A 19,650-nucleotide genomic window follows, 5' to 3' on the forward strand; every position below is an offset into this window, starting at 1 on the left:
GGGGGACGGGGGTTTAATGTACCAACATTCCTTTCCCTTCCACCCACTCTGTACCCAAAAACCACGCTAACAATGATTATCGTTTGCGCGGGACCTGAAAGAGGGGATTCGTGAAATGTTTGCGGTAGGATAAATATTGACGGGGGGGGGGTGGAATACAAAAGTGCTACGTTTTCTTTTTTGAAATGCAGTGTTCCTTCCCCGTGACGGTGGTGAAACTCACTAGATGGAAAAGGGGTTGAGCAATGGAAATGGTGGCCATCAATCATTAAAATCTCGGCGGTGCAGATGGAATTCTCAATTCAACGTGTTGACCCTCGTTACCGAACCGTAGAGGGCGGCTATTTAATCGAGAGCAATTCCAGCACAGGCACTCAAATTACTTGGCCAACTCGCAGGGAAGAAATGTTGGCGCGGCCAAATCTGGCAATGGTCAAGAGAGTGAAAAAATAAACTTCCAGCGGATTAGCTTTCAAGCGCGTGCTTTTGAAGGAGTTTAGGTCTGCAACTGACACCTTCCCAAGCGGAAAGCACGAAAACTGCACAAATGCAAAGCTGCAGAAAGGGTCGCAATTCCTTTCACAGGGTTTGGACTCTTCACAGAGTGTTACCCAATTACCAGACAATGCCTGGTTTCCGTGGAAACGCCCAGACAATCTGTATCTGGACTCAAACGCGTAGAGCGAGACACTGAGATGTATTTCTCTCTCTCTCTCTCTCTCTCTGGCACAGAAGACAGGACAGATGTGGAGATGCTCATTTGATATATTGTCCTCACTGTTTTGTGCGCCTTCAATAATCTCCACTCAAGCACAGACCAGTTTTCAGGCCCGACTTAACATATAGTGAGCTGAATGTTTCCACTTGGCTTAGAGCCCTATTACCTTGTATTTAGCATTAAGAAAGTTCTGCTAATTCTACATTTAGCACAGGAGGACGAGGGGTGATCTTATAGAGGTGTATCGGGTAGATGCAGAGTTGGTTTTTTTTAAACCCAGAACCAGATGATATGTGAGGGGGGAAAGATTTAATAGGAACCTGAGGGGCAACTTTACTTGTTACACCAAGGGTGGTGGGTGTATGGAACAAGCTGCCAGAGGAGGTAGTTGAGGCAGGTACTAGCGCAACGTTTAAGAAACAATTAGACAGGTACATGGATAGGACGGGTTTAGAGGGAGGGATATGGGCAAAGCACGTAAGTAGGATTAGTGTACATGGGACATGATGATCAGCATGGGCAAGTTGGGCTGAAGGGCCTGTATGACTTTATTGTGTGTGGGTACACAAAAATGCTGGAGAAACTCAGTGGGTGCAGCAGCATCTATGGAGCGAATGATAGGTAACGTTTCGGGCCGAACCCCTCTTCAGACCTGATGACTTTATTGTGTAACTGATGCGTACACAAAAATGAACAACATTAGATTTCACATGCTATCAATAAATATGATCAGAGATTTGTTCCACCCTCATCATTCCTTCTTCTCCCTGCTCCTGTCCAGTAGAAGATACGGAAGCTGGAGAATGCACACCACCAGGCTCAGGAACAGCTTCTTCCCCTCTGTCATCAGGTTTCAGAACTGTCCTTCCATAAGCCAGGGTACTGTCCGATTCACCTCTACTCTATTGCGGACATTGTCCAAGGAACTGATGCGCTACAATGCTGAGAACTATATTCTGCACTGTGTATCTTCCCCTTTGTTCTACCCAATGTACTTGAGTTTGACATGGTTGCCTTTATATATAGTATTATCTGATTTGATTTCTACCATTAATAATAATGCAGAGAGAAAAATAGCAGAGTGCAGAATATAGTCTTGGAGCATTTTGTGGCATGACAATTACAAAGAAAAAGCGCAGCGTGCACAATGCGGGTAGGGTGGAAGATCGAGAGTACCCTCTAACCTATGGGAAGACCCTTCTGATCCAATAACATGCAATAGAATGCTTTACACTGCACCTCAGTACATCTATAAAAAGTAGAATTACACCAAATATTTTTTTTGTACAGAACCACATTAACTGTCAGTGTTGTTTAGTGATTGGAAGTTTTTCAAAGCAGACCGTGTGTTTTTACAACCATAATTGCTGCGAGATTTAAAAATTCATGATGATTAAGTACAGATTTAATACGCATTTCAATTTAAGAACATTTTGATAATCGCAGTATGATTTCCATTTGAACATTTGAAATAAGAAGATAGACACAAAATGCTGGAGTAACTCAGCAGGACAGGCAGCAACTCTGGAGAGAAGGAATGGGTGACGTTTCAGGTCGAGCCCAGTCCCAAGACAGGTCTCAACCCGAAACGTCACCCATTCCTTCTCTCCAGAGATGCTGTCTGTCTCCCTGAGTTACTCCAGCATTTTGTGCCTACCTTCACTTAATATAAGTTGCATTTAACTGTCAGTCTTATAACAGAGCATACAGATTCCTCCAACCTCATCTATTGTATCTGTTGTTCCAGGTGTGCACACCTATATATTGGTGAAACCAAGCGCAGGGTCGGTGATCGTTTCGCTGAACACCTCTGCTCTGTCTGCCGAGACCTACATGATCCCCCGGTTGCCAAACACTTTAACTCCCCCTCCCATTCCCACACTGACCTTTCTGTCCTGGGCCTCATCCATTGTCAGAGTGAGGCCCAGTGCAAATTGGAGGAACAGCAACTCATATTCGATTGGGCAGCTTACACCCAGCGGTATGAACATTGACTTCTCTAACTTCAAGTAACCCTTGCTTTCCCTCTCCTCCCATCCTAGTTCTCCGACTAGTCTGACTGTCTTCCTGATTAAATGTTACTTTATATGCTTCGTTGTCACCTTCCCCTAGCAAACAATGATCCATTCTATATTTTCCTTGGCTTTGTCCACTTTTATCTCTCGTTTTCACACCTTGCCCATCCATATCTCTCGTTTCCCTCTCCCCTGACTCTCAGTCTGAAGAAGGGTCTTGAGCTAAAATGTCACCCATTCCTTCTCTCCAGAGATGCTGCCTGGCCTGCTGAGTGATTGCAGTGTTTTGTGTCTATTTAGATTGAAGATAAAAAGAAACTGCAGATTGCTACAATGTGCATGTTATCAAAATCAGTTTTTGTGTCAGATTTTCAGCATCTACGCTTTCCTACAATTTGGGCTAAAACTTCCTGCAACCATTCGATTACAATTATTTCGAATCAAAAGTGCATTTATTCCTATAACACTTAGTACAGACAGTTTCTCAAAAAACATGTGTTTCCATGCCACAAAGTAGATATAATGGGGCTGATGAATTAGGAAACATGCGGGCTGAGTTGGTTGCGACGGGATTTCGATCGGGAACTTGTAAAGTGCATAAAAGTTACTTGACATATAGAGAAAAAAAGCTGTCTTGTAACAAAAAAAAAACCGAGGGAGAAAAAGGTGCTATGTAACATACCCACAGCAATCAAACACCACTGTCTTTTAAGAACACAGTCTGTCAGTTTCACTGAGGCTAGGCATTGATATTGACAAGCAACTTCCATTGACACTTGTGCAATGATATTCTATTAAACAATTAATCCAACATAAATATTTTTAGCTTTTGGTAATAAAACTAAACTTAGCTATTAAATATTATTGAGATTCAGAAACTACAAGACCAACATGATTTTCTATAGCACTGGCCCAGCTGGAAAAGCCGTTGTCTCACAGCACCGGAGACCCAGGTTCAATCCTGACCTCAGATACTGTCTGTGTGGAGTTTGCATGTTCTCCTTGTGCGTGTGGGTTTCCTCCGGGTACTCCGGTTACCATTCCCACATCCCAAAGACGTGCGAGTCTGTTGGTTAATTGTCCCCTCATGTGTAGTAGATGGGAAATTGTGATAACGTAGATATACTGTGAATGGGTGACCATTGGCCGGTGTGGACTCGGTGGGTCGAAGAGCCCGTTTCCGTGCTGTATCTTTCTACACTCAAGGCTTCTTGGGAGTGCACCGAAGATTGACACAAAATGCTGGAATAACTCAGCGGGACAGACAGCATCTCTGGAGAGAAGGAATGGGTGACGTTTCAGGTTGAGACCCTTCTTCAGACTTACCTCAGCCTTAAAAATCTGAAAATGATTTGCTTTTATGCCCTGTGAAAATGGCAATATTGTTTTCAGTATCAGTGGTGAGGGAGACACAGAGATATGGAAGGGCAAGGTGTGAAACTGAGACATCGAAGGGGACGAAGTTCAAGTAAAATTTCCGGAACAGTGCAGCACGATTGCACAGCGGTAGAGTTGCTGCCTTACAACGCTTGCAGCGCCAGAGACCCGGGTTCAATCCAGACTATGCGTACCATCTGTACAGAGTTTGTACATTCTTCCCGTGAGTTTTCTAAAGACGAACAGGTTTGTAGGTTATTTGGCTTGGTATAAATGTAAAGTTGTCCTTAATGGGTGTAGGATAATGTTAATGTGTGGGAATAGCTGGTTGGCGCAGGCTCGGTGGGCTGAAGGGCCTGTATCTCTAAACTACATTTCTGGAACAGTGCAGCACGGTGCCTTAATTGGTACATGTGACAATAAACTGACCTTGAATGCTTGAACTAAATTAAAATGTAGATCATTGCTAGAATAGAAGGTGAAAAGAAGGGTCTCGATCCAGAAACGTTGCCTATTCCTTCTCTCCAGAGATGCTGCCTGTTACTCCAGCTTTTTGTGTCTATCTAGGGGGGGTGGAGTGCAAGTATTACGTTATCACAGAACTATCTGCAAATGCAAAATAAAATCCACAATGCGCGACAGAGGATATTATTTTTGGCTTTATCAAATATGATTCACCTGGCTCCAGACTCACGCCTGCAGATGATGGCTAATCAACTTGTCAACCTGTGGGCCCAGACTAGTGAATCATTGCTTCCATGCCGATACATCTGCTGCAAACAAATCAACAGCACCCTTCACAATGTGTCAAGGTAAAAGCTCACTTCAAACCCTCTGCCACTGAAAATTACCTAGGTATTATTCAGCACAGTGCAGCACATTGCAGAGTTGCTGCTCACATCACCAGAGACCCGGGTCCGATCCCGACTACGGGCACTGTCCCTACAGTTTTCCCATTCTCCATGTGACATGCGTGTGTTTCCTCCCACATCCCAAAGACTTGCTGGTTTGTAGATTATTTTGGCCTCTGCAAATTGTCCATAGTGTGTAATATGGAACTAACTCGTGCATTGGCAATGTGGAGGAAGGAACTGCAGATGCTGGTTTAAACCAAAGGTATAGATACCAAATGCTGGAGTAACTCAGCGGGACAACATCTCTGGAGAGAAGGAATGTGTGACAATTTTTGTCGAGATCCAAACTATTTCAGGTCTCGACCTCAAACGTATACCATTCCTTCTCTCCAGAAATGCTGCCTGTCCCGCTGAGTTACTCCAGATTTTTGGGCCTATCTTTCGTGTATTGCTGGTCGGCGCAGACTCGGTGGGCTGTAGGGCCGAGCTGTTTCCACATTGTATCTCCAAACTAAACTAAACTATTCCTTTTATGCTCCAACAGTTTTAGCTTGCTCTAGAAACAAAGTTCACCAGCATCTGTGAATAATTTTCTGCTTAAAGTAAATCGAAATGTGCCATCCAAAATATTACTGTATCCTACATTATACCCAGAAGCTGGCTGAATAATATGATCCTGGAACCAAGTGATTATAAGTAACTAAAGCTGGGAAGGCTTACAGATGTCTCACTTAGATCCTCGAGGAACAGAAAATACTGAAATTATCCTAAACCACCGGCATTCAATGCCATGAAAAGACACAAAACGCTGAAGAAACCTAGCAGGTCAGGCAGCATATCTGGAGAACACAGACAAGTAACGTTTCGGGTCGGGACCCTTCTTCACTGATTGCAGGCAGTAGAGGAAGGAAAGACAGCTAGGAGAGTTGAGGGGTTTCAGTCCAGTTTATTGTCACGTGTACCGAGGTACAGTGAAAATCTTTTGTTGCGTGCTATCCAGTCAGCAGAAAGACAATACATGATTACAATCGAGCCATTTACAGTGTATAAATTCATGATAAGGGAATAACATTTAGCGCAAGGTAAAGCCAGTAAAGTCTGATGAAGGACAGTAGGTCAAAGGTGAACACAGGTGAGGGGCGGGAAGGAGGATTATTGATAGGTAGATGGTTGGACAAAGCCCAGAGATGAACACACACAAGATGTGGACAAAAGGATGTGAGTTGCAAATTGTGAAGTTAGAACCATATAACAATTACAGCACGGAAACAGGCCATATTGGCCCTTCTACTCCGTGCCGAACACGTATTCTCCCCTAGTCCCATATACCTGCGCTCAGACCATAACCTTCCATTCCTTTCCCATCCATATAACTATCCAATTTATTTTTAAATGATAAAAACGAACCTGCCTCCACCACCTTCACTGGAAGCTCATTCCACACCGCCACCACTCTCTGAGTAAAGAAGTTCTCCCTCATGTTACCCCTAAATTTCTGTCCCTTAATTCTCAAGTCATGTCCCCTTGTTTGAATCTACCCTACTCTCAGTGGGAAAAGCTTATCCACGTCAACTCTGTCTATCCCTCTCATCATTTTAAAGACCCCTATCAAGTCCCCCCTTAACCTTCTGCGCTCCAGAGAATAAAGACCTAACTTATTCAACCTATCTCTGTAACTTAGTTGTTGAAACCCAGGCAACATTCTAGTAAATCTCCTCTGTACTCACTCTATTTTGTTGACATCCTTCCTATAATTAGGCGACCAAAATTGTACACCATACTCCAGAATTGGCCTCACCAATGCCTTGTACAATTTTAACATTACATCCCAACTTCTATACTCAATGTTCTGATTTATAAAGGCCAGCACACCAAAAGCTTTCTTTACCACCCTATCTACATGAGATTCTACTTTCAGGGAACTGTGCACAGTTATTCCCAGATCCCTCTGTTCACCTGCATTCTTCATAATTCCCTACCATTTACCATGTAAGTCCTATTTTGATTTGTCCTGCCAAGATGTAGCACCTCACACTTCTCATGCATCTGCCTCCATCTTCCATCTTTGGAAGCTCATTCCCAACTGGCATAAATCTCTGAGTAGAAGAAAATCCCCTTCATATTCCCCTAAACCCTGTCCCTCTATTCTGTATCATGTGCATCTTTACTGAATCCAATTTCCACCATTCATCAAAGATCATTGATGTACATGACACAATCAACTCTGTGGATCCCTCTCTCAACAGATCCCTGAGGCACCCCCACTAGTCCTGGCCTCCAACCTGACAAACTCCATACACCATTACTCTCTGGCATCTCCCATTCAGCCACTGTTGAACCCATCTTGCTACTCCACCATTAATACCCAACCATTGAACCTTCTTAACCAACCTTCCATGAGGAACTTTGTCAAAGGCCTTACTGAAGTCCATGTATACAAGTTAGAGGATTGATGGAGTGTGACTGGTGTAGCTAGGGCAAGCAATGTAGGAGGATTAAACTCCATCTGTACAAGGTCAGCCAAGGGTCCAGGGGCAGGGGGGGGGGGGGGTAGAGATGGGAGAAAAGTGAGGGGAAAGGGGAAGGGGTGGGAGCGGGAAGTTGTTTAGTAGAGGTTAACCAATGATGGAGAATTCAATGTTCATACCATTGGGTTTAGTTTAGTTTAGAAATACAGTGTGGAAACAGGCCCTTCTGCACACACCTGTACACTAGTTCTATCCTACACACTGGGGGCAATTTACAGAAGCCGATTAAGCTATGAACCCGTACATCTTTGGGATATGGGAGGAATCCAGAACACCTGGAAGAAACACATGGGGTCACAGGGAGAACGTGCAAACTCCGTACAGGCATTACTCAATGCTGTCCCTACACAATACACACAAGGGGACAATTTACAAGTTTCACCCAAAAGGGTCACCTACAAACCTGCACGGGGGGGGAATGAGCGAGGGGACCCACAGGGGAAGGGGGGGAGAGCGTACAAACTGTTTAGAGCAGTGGTTCCCAATGAACCTTTTTTTGGCCATACCCCCACCTAGTTTACCTTAAAATACAGTGTGCCCAGGCCCTTCCCCCACCCCCTGTACACTGTTCTATCCTATACACTTCTTATCATTTAAAAGTGAAACTCCGTTTCAGCTATGAAAGCTTAAAACGCCAATACCTTGGTTTAAACAAGCTTCAAAAGAACATGGCATCCATGAAAAAGAAAAATGAAATAAACAAAAGACAGTTAAAGTTCTGAGCAAGAAATTACTAAAAAATTGTAAAAAAAAAGAAAAAAACATTAGGTGGAAATTGCCCCCCTTAAAAATCAAATTGCCCCCCTGTGGGGCTTACGCCCCACGTTGGGAACCACTGATCTAGAGGCAGTACCCGTAGTCAGGATCGAACACGGGTCTCTGGGGCTGTAAGGCAGCAACTCTGCACCACCATGACCGGGATGTAAGCTACCCAAGCACAGTAGGAGGCAGCATTCAATTCTGCATTGGATTGCTCTGATTTTGACATCTAGTGATCAAGTATTATAATGAAACAAGAACCTGCATTCATTTCGTTTTTCACCCACACAAGATTTCCTATGGTTTCTTCAAGAACTTCTACTTTACTTTTTTCTACTTCAACTTCAAGTAACCCTTGCTTTCCCTCTCTCTCCATCCCCTCCCTCTTCCCACTTCTCTGACCAGTTTTACTGTCTCCAACTACATTTTATCTCTGTTTGCTTTGTTGTTATCATCTCCCAGCTAACAATGATCTATTCTACATTTGCCTTGATCTCCATTCCCTTTGTCCCATTTTCACACCTTACTCTTCCATACCTATGTACCTCCCACTACCCTGACATCAGTCTGAAGAAGGGTCTCGACCCGAAACGTCACCTATTAACATGTTTGGCTAAGATACCATGGGAAAAAGACACAAAAAGCTGATGTAACTCAGCGGGAACAGGCAGCATCTCTGGAGAGAATGATGGGTGACGTTTTGGGTCGAGATCCTTCTTCATACTGAGAGTTAGGGGAGAGGGAGACTCAGAGATATGAAGGGTAAGGTGTGAAAACGAGAGATCAAAGGTGACAAAGGGCAAGGAAAATGTAGAATGGATCATTGTTAGCTGAGACAACTTGAAACGTCCTCTGTCCATTCCCCCCACAGATGCTGCTTGACCCACTGAGTTCCCCCAGCACTTTGTGTTTCACTCAAGATTCCCCATCTGGAGTTCCTTGCATGCAAACTATATCTTGATGAACATCAGGGGAGTTATCTCTTTTGTTCTGGACAATTGATAGTTTGCAACCAACAGCTAAAACGGATTGTGGGTACCAGAAACTGGAGATGCTGGTTTACAAAAACATTCAAGATGTCCCATCTAAACTTGGACCATTTGGGCGTTATCCCTCTATACTCCCTGTTGCTCCCTCCTTCCACACCTCTCTCCCCATCTCTACCTCCCTGACCGCACCCATCTCCTCACCGTACTCTCTTTGTCCTTCTACCTCCACCCTTACCTCACACCTTCTCTCCATCCATCTCACTCTGAATAAAACCAACTCAATTCTCTTTTATCGGGCCAATATTAAATCTTCCACTAAATCTCGTGACCTTTATCTGTGCACTGTGGACGGCTTAATCAGCTTAGTTTAGTTTAGTTTAGAGATACAGCGTGGAAACAGTCCCTTTGGCCCACGCCGACCAGCGATCCCCGCACATTAACACTACCCTACACCTACTGGGGACAATTTTTACATTTACCAAGCCAATTAACCTAAAAAGCACTGGGAGGAAGATCACGGGGAGAACATACAAACTCCATACAGACAGCACCCGTAGTCAGGATCGAACCCGGGTCTCCGGCGCTGCATTCGCTGTAAGGCAGCAACTCTACCGCTGTGCCGCCGTGACTATTTAATGGATTGTAATCCTGCGTTGCCTTTTCTTTTACAGATGGCACACAAACAAAAGCTATTCAATGTACCTTGGTACATGTGACAATAATAAATTAAACTAAATCAAACATCTCCTTTAAACCTTTACTATCCATCCCACGACAATCGATGTTTCACGGCCAGAAATGAAGACGATGGATATCTTAAGGCGAGCAGAGTTGCTCCACTTTTGACCTGTTCAAAATCCATGCTGTGAGGGAACTATCGAACGAGGCAATTGCTGTCCTTTTTGGTGACAATTTCAGGCCAGGTTACGAGGCTTTGAAGGACACGAGAGGTGGGGAAAGTGAAGCACTACCCCAGTGCAAATGCTGTCCATCTTGTCGGGAAATTGAACTGAGAAACGGCGCAACTCGAGGAACAAACCCACTAGCTCAAGTTTCAGAAAACAAAGACCGGGAAGTACCAAAAAAAAAATTTAAACTCAAACAACTTGAAAGCCAATAAAAATATACTCATATTCAAATAAGTGGGCTTGGCAGGAAAGGTTCACATCAGTCATAGGTCAAAATAACATTGGTTTCCACTAATAAATCAACGATCGGACTTCTTTTAAGATGGAGGAGACACACACCACCCTGGCCACACATGGATTTCACCCCTGCCATTGGGAAGAAGGTACAGGAGCCTGAAAATTAATGTCCAGGTTCAGGAACAGCTTCTTCCCGACAGCCATCAGGCTATTAAACACAACAACCTCAAATAAGCTCTGAATTACATAGATTATTATTGCACTTTCATTTTGACTTTTGTGCGTATACACGTGTGTGTGTGTGGGTGTATGTATGTATCCTGCAAAATCTATCAACCCGCATACCTACCTATCTAAGATAGACATGTTTGAAGGGTCTCGACCCAAAGGGGTCTCCCATTCTTTCTCTCCAGAGATGCTGCCTGTCCCGCTGAGTTACTCCAGCATTTTGTGCCTATCTTTGGTTTAATCCAGCATCTGCAGTTCCTTCCTACATCTATCTATCTATCTGTGTCTGTCTGTCTGTCTGTCTGTCTGTCTGTCTGTCTGTCTGTCTATCTGTCTAATCCGTCTATAGGTAGACAAAAATGCTGGAGAAACTCAGCAGGTGAGGCAGCATCTACGGAGAGAAGGAATAGGTGATGTTTCTGGTCAAGATCCTTCTTCAGACTGATGGCGGGGGGAGGGGGGGGGGAAAGAAAGGAAGAGGTGGAGACAGTAGGCTGTGGGAGAGCTGGGAAGGGGGAGGGGAAGGAGGGAGAAAGCAAGGGCTGTCTGAATGTAGAGAAGTCAATGTTCATACCGCTGGGGTGTAAACTACCCAAGAGAAATATGAGCTGCTGTCCCTCCAATTTGCACTGACCATGGAGGAGGCCCAGGACAGAAAGATCAGATTCGGAATGGGAGGGGGAATTGAAGTTCTGAGCCACTGGGAGATCAGGTTGGTTATTGCGAACTGAGCGGAGGTGTTGGGCGAAGCGATCGTCAAGCCTGCGCTTGGTCTCGCCGATGTAGAGAAGATTTTGTGTATATTTTGTGTATATTTACGCACACTGAACTATTTTTAATCATTTATTATATTGTTTACAGTGTACTATGTTTACATATTCTGTTGTGATGCTGCTGTTCAAGTAAGAATGTTCTTGTTCTATATGACAATAAAACACTCCTGACTGAGGAGTGAGAGAATGTTGACATCTCAGGTCAGCATCAGCACCCTGCTCTCAAGAGCATGGTGCCGAGGACCAGATAGACTTCCCCAAAACTAGCAACGGCAGGAGCGGCAGCTCGATCGATGCCTTCCTTGCTGAGCCCAAGGTTGCGTTGGATGGCCACAACCAGATTGGGCAGAAGGAACTGCAGATGCAGCAATCCCAAGCAAAAAAACACTAAGTTGCTGGAAGAACTCAGTGGGCCTGGCAGCTTCTGTGATGGGAATCGACAGGCGATGCTTTGGGTCGGGACCTACACACGGCGTCTGCCTCCCGCCAAAAGTTTACATCCAAGTTGTCCCTGTTATACGGAAGATGCTGATACAAGTTTGCAGGCTCCTGTTACCTTCCTCCCAATGGGTGATGGTGAAATGAGTGTGTGGCCAGGGTGGTGCGGGTCTTTCATGACGCTGGCTGCCTTTTTGATGAAAGATATTATTATTATTATTATTATTATTATTATTATAGATCCCTTTGATGGTGGGGAGGTCAGTACCTGTGATGGACTGGGCAGTGTTCACCACTCTCTGTAATCTCCTTTGTGCATGGGCATTCAAGTTGGTTTTTTTAGGCTTGCTACAACCAATGTGAAGAACATTTATAGGCTGTTAAAATCTGGGAACTAATGGGTCCAAAACGTCAAGTCCAGTGTGATCAATGAGAAAATATTTGATGACCACAAAGGCAGTAGGATGTTACGCCACATTCCCTCTCACAAAGCCAATATTTGAGCGTTCAAACTAAGTGACCCTGGCTACGGGAAGCCTCTTGCAAAATATTTTGTCACACGGTGTTCCTATTTAATCCTTAAAAATAACCTTGCATAGCAATGAATGAGATTCCAAGAAGAAAAACGTGTGTTGTTTCAGGAGGACTGTAGGGGGGGGGGCATGAAAGCAAGTTTGGCTAAATAAACACAAGAGCAGAGAGCGAGAGAGAAGGGGGAAGAGAGAGAGAGAAGGGGGGGGAGAGAAAAAGGAGAGGGGAGAGGGAGAGAAAGGAGAGAGAGAGAGAGAGAGAGAGAGAAGTGTGTGTAACCTCCCTCTCTCCCATTCTCTAGTGGAGAGAGAGAGAGAGAGGGAGTGGGGAGTGAGAGAGAGATGGGGAGAGATAGGGGGAGAGAGAGGGGAGTGGGGAGAAAGGGATTGGGGGAAGAAAGGGAGAGAGAAAGGGGGAGAGGAAGAGAGGGAGAGGGAGAGGGAGAGGGAGAGGGAGAGGGAGAGGGAGATGGAGAGGGAGAGGGAGGGAGAGGGGAGGGAGGGGAGGGAGAGGGAGAGGGAGAGGGAGAGAGGAGAGAGGGAGAGGAGAGGGGAGAGGGAGAGGGAGATCGAGAGAAAAAAACTAAAAAGAGAAAGCTTTCAAGTGTTGCAACAGAAGGGAAAAATCAGGCAAGGTTATGGCAAAGCAGATAGCCAAAATGCTGGAGTAACTCAGCAGGACAGGCAATATCTCTGGATAGAAGGAAATGAGTCAGGGAGAGGGAGAAATGGAATAGCAGGGCGTGAAAAGGAGAGATCAAAGAGGACAAAGCAAAATGTAGAATTGATAGCTCGGGGAAGTTGGCAACAAGGCATACAAAGTAAAATTTAATCAGGATACTCAAACCATTGGAGGACCAGGATGGAGGATGGATGGAGCGAGGGGGAAAGCAAGTGGTACTTGAAGTTAGAGGTCAATATTCATCCTGTTGGGTTGTAAGCTGCTCAAGCAAAATATCAGATGCTGTTCCACCAATTTGCATTGGACCTCATTTTAACATGGAGAAGGTCCAGGACAGAAAGGGAATGGGAAGTTAAAGTGTTTAGCAACTGGGAAATTAAGTAGGTCTAGGCGGACTGAGCGGAGGTGCTCAGCGAATGCCTGCGTTTGGTCTCGCCGATATATTGGAAGCGGTGTAACTCAACGGGCCAGGCAGCATCCCTGGAGAACATAGGTTCCGTTAATATCTCAGGACTCTTCCTTTTAGTAGGGTCCTGGCCCTAAATATCACCCCTGGTCTCCACAGATGCTGTATAGACCCACAAATGTTGGCAGAACAGTCGAGTTCAGTTAATTGCAGGTGACCAAAAGAAAAGTCAATTGGCAGGCACAAGGAACTGCAGATGCTGGAGTCTCAAGCAAAATCCAAAGTGCTGGAGGAACTTAGTGGGTCAATGAATAGCATTCTAATATAGATGTTGTCAACATGATCCAGTGTTGAAAGTATGTGATGACAACCTTAGATCTGTTTTTCCTACGTGAAAATTACTGCACTGCATAATTTGAATAAATATGGCGCTTAGTCTTCACTGTCATGTTTACCGCGCGCGCTGCAGGAAAATGTTTTTGTTGCGTGCTATCCATGCAGCAGAAAAACTATACATGATTACAATCGAGCCATCCACAGTGTACTATTGATAAGGGAATAACGTTTAGTGCAAGGTAAAGCCATTAAAGTCCAATCAAGGAAAGTCCAAGGGTTATCAAAGAGGTACATAGTAGTTCAGGACTGCTCTCTAGGTGTGGTAGGATGATTCAGTTGCCTGATAACAGCTGGGAAGAAATTGTCTCTGAATCTGGAGGTGCGTTTTCACACTTCTATACCTTTCACCCGATGGGAAAGGGGAGAAGAGGGAGTGAGACTGGTCCGTGATGATGCTGCTGGCTTTGCCGAGGCAGCGTGACGTGTAGATGGAGGCAATGGAAGGGAGCTTGGTTTGTCTGATGGTCTAGACTGTGTCCCCTTATATAAAGTGCTGAAGCAGTTTATATTTATTCATAATAGCATCTGGAGGGTTTGCAGAAAGAAAACAAAATTAGTGGGGATTCTTGTAAAATGCATAACTAGGCAGATGTTGCCTGCCCTCCCAGTTTGAAAGGCTACAAGCCTGATGTTTAACTTATTTTTTCCAGATGTCTGGGTCTTGGGAGAAAGCACTGCTTGCAACAAGTATCGGGATCCACATGAATTACCCACTGTGGCTCCACAGGGAACAGAGAGCTTGCATATTCTCGTGCAGCTTTGCTGGGTTGTGGCAGAGGCAAAAAAACACAAGAATTCATTGCTTTGCCTCCATTTACATGTTGAACAAAGAGTCAGCCAAATAAAAGAATGGACAAGCTATATTATAGGCCATGTCTGAACAAGGATCTCGACCCAAAACGTCACCATTTCCTTTTCTCCAGAGATGCTGCCTGACCCGCTGAGTTACTCCAGCACTCTGTGAAACGTCACCTATCCATGTTCTCCACAGATGCTGCCTGACCCGCTGAGTTACCCCAGCACTCTGTGAAACGTCACCTATCCATGATCTCCACAGATGCTGCCTGACCCGCTGATTTACTCCAGCTTTTTGCATTTATATTTCAGGGGTTGTCCACGATCAATAAGGCACTTTCATTCGCTAAATGGAAGCAAAGCAAGGAAAGGACTTGCTTTAGTTTAGATTAGTTTAGTTTAGTTTAGAGATATAGTGCGGAAACAGGCCCTTCGGCCCACCGAGTCCACGGCAACCAGCAATCCCTGCACATTAACACTATCCTCCACACACTAGGGACAATTTTACATTGATACCAAGCCAGGAGTGTGGGAGGAAACCGATGATCTCATAGAAAACCCACGCAGGTGACGGGGAGAGCATGCACACTCCATACAGACAGCACACGGTGTAAGCATGGAACCCGGATCTCTGGCACTGTAATGCAGCAACTCCATTGCTGCGCCACCGTGCCACTACAACCGTATTGCTTAGAGTCATATCAAGTCTAGAGTCATATTGCACAGAAACAGGCCCTTCAGCCCAACTCATGCATGCCGGCCAAGATGCTCCATCTAAGCTGGTCCCATTTGCCCACATTTGGCCCCAAACCCACTCAGCCCTCATGTACCTGTCTTATTGACTTCCTGGTGATGCTCCAGCAAACTTGGTTGCTACCAAAATCTTTGAACAGTGAAGGTTATTGTTCAAAAAATAAAATTACATTGGTCCAGATTTTCCAAGTGGAGGCCAATGACTCAAACTTCTTGATAGGTGCAGAAGGCTGGAGTAACTCAGCGGGACAGGCAGCATCTCGGGAGAGGAATGGATGATGTTTCGGGTCGAGACCCTTCTTCAGACTGTCAGGAGAGAGGAAAACGAGAGGTATGGAAGGGCAAGGTGTGAAAATGAGACATCAAAGGGGACGAAGCTCAAGCAGAATGGTTCATTGTTGGCTGGAGGGAAGGTGAGACCACCAGGTGCCACCGAACGATGGCTGCCTCGCCAACGGTCTGTCTCTTCTTTTTCCTTCTTTGTTGTTTTTAGTCGGTTGTTAAATGTATGTTTTAGTGTCCCTTTAGTTTTGTATTATGTGGGGGGGTGGGGGAAACTTTTTTCCCCGACAGAGGTGACTATTTTCCATATTGTGTCTCCGTCCGCACTGCGGCCTAACATCGAGGAGCTGGCGGCCTCTTGCAGGAGACTGACTTCGGGAGGTCCAAGCCGCCAGGAGCTTCAACCACCCCGATTGCGGGAGCTTCGATCGCCCCGTCTGCGGATTGTTGGACTGTCCCGACCCCGGGAGAAAAGGAGGAAAGTAAATGAAACTTTATTGCCGTCCATCACAGTGGGGAATGGGGTGGAGCTGCTGTGGTGGATGTTTATGTTACATTTCATGTAGTTGTGTGTCTTGTTGCTCTTTTTGGTATGAATGTATGGCAAACCAAATTCTTTGTACGTTGCAAAAACATACTTGGCTAATAAAATTAACGATTCCGATTACAATCAGTAAAATTAATCAGGAGGATGGTGAAATTAGTTGGAGAATTAGGGTGGGGGAGGGATGGAGAGAGAGAGGGAAAGCAAGGGTTACTTGAAGTTGGAAAAGTCCATTTTCATGCGGCTGGGTTGTAAGCTGCCCAAGTGAAATCATATTTCTTGCTGTCTATCATTTGGTTGGTTTGAATCCTGATCTTTCTAGCCAAGGCGTTTTCCTCTAAGCAGTAAGGCTCCAAGCGTAGTGTGTGCTTCAGACTGATGAATCTTCTTCAGATTTTAATCAGTCTGAAGAACAAACCAGTCTGAAGGAGGATCCCGACCCGAACCGTCACCTATCCATGTTCTCCAGAAATGCTGCCTGACACGCTGAGTTACTCCAGCACTCTGTGAAACGTCACCTATCCATGTTCTCCAGAAATGCTGCCTGACACGCTGAGTTACTCCAGCACTCTGTGAAACGTCACCTATCCACGTTCTCCACAGATGCTGCTTGACCTGCTGAGTTACTCCAGCACTGTGTCACAACTAATTTTGGAGAATACAATGTTCAGTCATTCAACGTTTAGTGTCGTGGCTATGGTTTGTATCCACAACAGTGAAACCTGTTCCCACATTTGTTTTCCACTGTACATTTATGTATTCCAGCCTTGGACAACTGGCACCAAATGAACACTCGCTACTCGTCAGTAAGTGGAACACCCAGCGCACTGAGTTTTGGAGGCTTGCCCAGAGACCCGGGTTCCATCCTGATTACGGGCGCTGTCTATACGGAGTTTGTACGTTCTCCCCGTGATCCGCATGGATTTTCTCCAAGATCTTCGGTTTCCTCCCACACTTCAAAGACGTACAGGTTTGTAGGTCTTGGTATAAAATGTAAAACTGTCCCTAGTGTGTGTAGGGTAGTGTTAATGTGCGGGTATTGTTAACGCACTAGTTCTATGTTATCCCACTTTCTAATCCTACACACTAGGGGCAGTTTGCAGAAGCCGATTTACAACTTAACCTGTAAACCTGCATGTCTTTGGGATATGGGAGGAAACTGGAGCAACCCCACGCAGTCATGGGGAGAACATACAAACTCAACACTGACAGGATCCGTGGTCAGGGTGGAAGCCGGGTCTCTGGCGCTGTGAGGCAGCAACTCTACCGCTGCACCATCGTGCTGTCTGTCCCTGGTGCACAGCTGGTGAACGTGGACTGAGAGAGGTTCCAATTAATTATCAATCACCACAGGAGTGCCGGAGGAACTTGGTGGGTCCGGCAGCATCTGCAGAGCAGGCATCTGTCCATTCCCTCCGCAGATGCTACCTGACCCACACTGTGTTCAACTCCCCAACACTCAACTAACAACTAAATGGGTATCAGTTGTCGCCTTATAGCGCCAGAGACCCGGGTTTGAACGTGATTACGGTACTGTCTATACAGAGTTTGCACGTTCTCCCCGTGACTGCGTGGGTTTTCTCCGGTTACCTCCCACACTCCAAAGACGTACACGGTTATAGATTAATTGGCTTCTGTAAATTGTGTAGAGTAGAACTAGTGTACGGGATGATCGCTGGCCAGCATGGACTCGGTGGGCTGATGGGCCTGTTTTCATGCTGTATCGCTAAAGTCTAAAGTAAACTAAAGTCTATCTTTCGCACAATACGACCCGAGAACATTTAAGACCATGTTATTGCCAGAAATGGGGAATGCAATTTCAAAATGCACAAAGATTGTGAAGTGTACAGGATCGGTGATACTTCATTTCTATCAAGGAATCAAACTCAAAAGGCTGGAGTAACTTAGCGGATCAGGCAGTGACTCTGGAGAACATGGATAGGTGACGTTCGGGTTGGGACCCTCTGTCCAAGGAGGTAGTTGAGTAGTATAACAGCATTTATCAGACATCGGAACAGGTGCATGGACAGGAAAGGTTTATGGGAAGGTGGACACAAAAAGCTGGAGTAACAGCAGGTAAGGCAGCATCTCTCAAGAGAAGGAATGGGTGACATTTCGGGTTGAGACCCTTCTGCAGTTCTTTCTTACACAAGGTTTAGAGGGATATGGACCAAACACAGGCAGGTGGGACTAGCACAGATGGGCATCCTGGTCGGCATGGGCAAGGTGGGCTGAAGAGCCTGTTTCCCTATTGTGTGACTGTGACTCTCAGCTTTGGTTGAATTAGCATCATGAGCTGAACTTGCATGCAGTGAAGGAGAAAAGCTAGCCAACACAACATGTTTCTAAGAAAGGGAAACCATTATAATAGCATCTTATAACGTAATAGCATAATTCATGTTCTAATGTTCATGTTCATAATAACATGTTCACTATTCAGGGCTGGATAGAGCGGATGTGGAGAGGATGTTTCCACTAGTGGGAGAGTCTAGGACCAGAGGTCACAGCCTCAGAATTAAAGGATGCTCCTTTAGAAAGGAGATGAGGAATTTATTTAGTCAAAGGGTGGTGAATCTGTGGAATTCATTGCCATAGAAGGCTGTGGAGGCCAAGTCAATGGATTTTTTTTACGGCAGAGTTAGATGTATTCTTGATTAGTACGGGTGTCAGAGGTTATGGGGAGAAGGCAGGAGGGAGAGATAGACCAACCATGATTGAATGGCAGAGCAGACTTGATAAGTTCGATCAAGGATCGTCCGATGAGGTCGACAGTAGTTCAGGACAGCTCTATGGTTATGGTAGGATGGTTCGGTTACCTGATAACAGCTCGAACAGAAATATAAATAATTCAATTCATGTGCACATCAATGGCAACAGCCCAATGACCCTGAGCAGCGCTGAACACAGCTGTACTTACAATGGGACTTCTCTGTTGAGATGATAAGCTGCATCCCAACTTGTAGGGATGATATTTGAAGCACCTGGAGCAAAACACAAAGAGATGCGTGGGCGAGAACTAGAGTGGGTGAGTCACCCGTCTGGGGTAAGTGCGTGTGTGGTCACTGTTTGGTCTCCCTCTTGACTATGATGACAAATCAAAGTTCAACAGCTGCAGAGCTACCAGCAATAACCCACCACGTCTCGCACCGACCGACCTATTCATGTACAAACCCGTCACGGATTATCCCCAATGTAGTTGAAAGGGACTGCGGATGCTGGTCTATACAAAACACAGACGCGCACAATGCTCGACTAACTCAGCGGGTCAGGCAGCATCTCTGGAGATAATGGGTAAGGTGGCATTTTGGGCCGGGACCCTTCTTCAGTCTGAAGGATCCTGACCCAAAACACATTCTCTCCAGAGATGCTGCCTGACCCGCTTGACTTACTCCAGCATTGTGCGTTTATCTACAGATAACACCAATCTCCTAAAAGCTT

At 45.4% G+C, this 19,650-nt stretch overlaps 1 protein-coding gene across 4 annotated transcripts in view; it reads right to left on the reverse strand.

Annotated features, from left to right (window-relative positions):
• Positions 1-19,650, reverse strand: part of rgl1 (ral guanine nucleotide dissociation stimulator-like 1) — a 229,571-nt gene that overhangs the window by 103,529 nt on the left and 106,392 nt on the right. The window lies entirely within an intron of this gene.

Source organism: Leucoraja erinacea, chromosome 10 (assembly GCF_028641065.1).
Source record: "Leucoraja erinacea ecotype New England chromosome 10, Leri_hhj_1, whole genome shotgun sequence".
NCBI lineage: Eukaryota > Metazoa > Chordata > Chondrichthyes > Rajiformes > Rajidae > Leucoraja > Leucoraja erinaceus.